This window comes from Myotis davidii, unplaced genomic scaffold, assembly GCF_000327345.1.
Source record: "Myotis davidii unplaced genomic scaffold, ASM32734v1 scaffold2763, whole genome shotgun sequence".
Classification (NCBI taxonomy): Eukaryota; Metazoa; Chordata; class Mammalia; order Chiroptera; family Vespertilionidae; genus Myotis; species Myotis davidii.
The window spans coordinates 128,796-129,430 of NW_006294397.1; positions in this window are offsets into that span (position 1 = coordinate 128,796).

Consider the following 635-nt stretch of genomic DNA (forward strand, 5'->3'; position numbering starts at 1 on the left):
CGGATGCTGCCCTCGGCCATTAGGGCTGGGGATGCTCGGATGCAGACCGCGTTCAGCTCGCGGGTCTGATGTCCGTCCAGTGAGTGGTCTCTTTCCGTCGAGGTGCCCAGGTGAGGCTGTTGGCGAGGAGGCGCTTAGGGAAAACCCTCGTAGACTGCTGGCACACCCCCTGTCCAGGACCCACTGTGCAGCACAGCCATCCGGTCCCAACTTGACCCTAATTTGGGTGCACTTTTCATATAGTACGTCTAGGGGAAGAAAGACGTCTGTCCTTTGAGCAAATGGGACTTTGACTACGGTTTTGATTGAAGAAAACCAGAGCTGGCTTGCCCACGGCCAGGGCACGGGCCTAGGCTCCAGTCCCAGCGCCCTTTCTGTCGCACCCCCTACTGCCACGGTCTGTCTGCTCTTGGTAACTATTCGGACCTGCTTCAAACCTGTAGAACAAACTGCACATGTATATAGTCGGACAGTTCTGCTACTTCGCAGTTCTGTGAACAACCCAAGCTTCGGTTTCCTCATCTGTAAGTGGATATAGACCGGCCCGAGTGGTGCAGTTGGTTGAGGGTCGTCCTGTGCACTAAACAGTTGGTGGTTCCATTCCCCGTCAGGGAAAATACCTGGGTTGCAAGTTT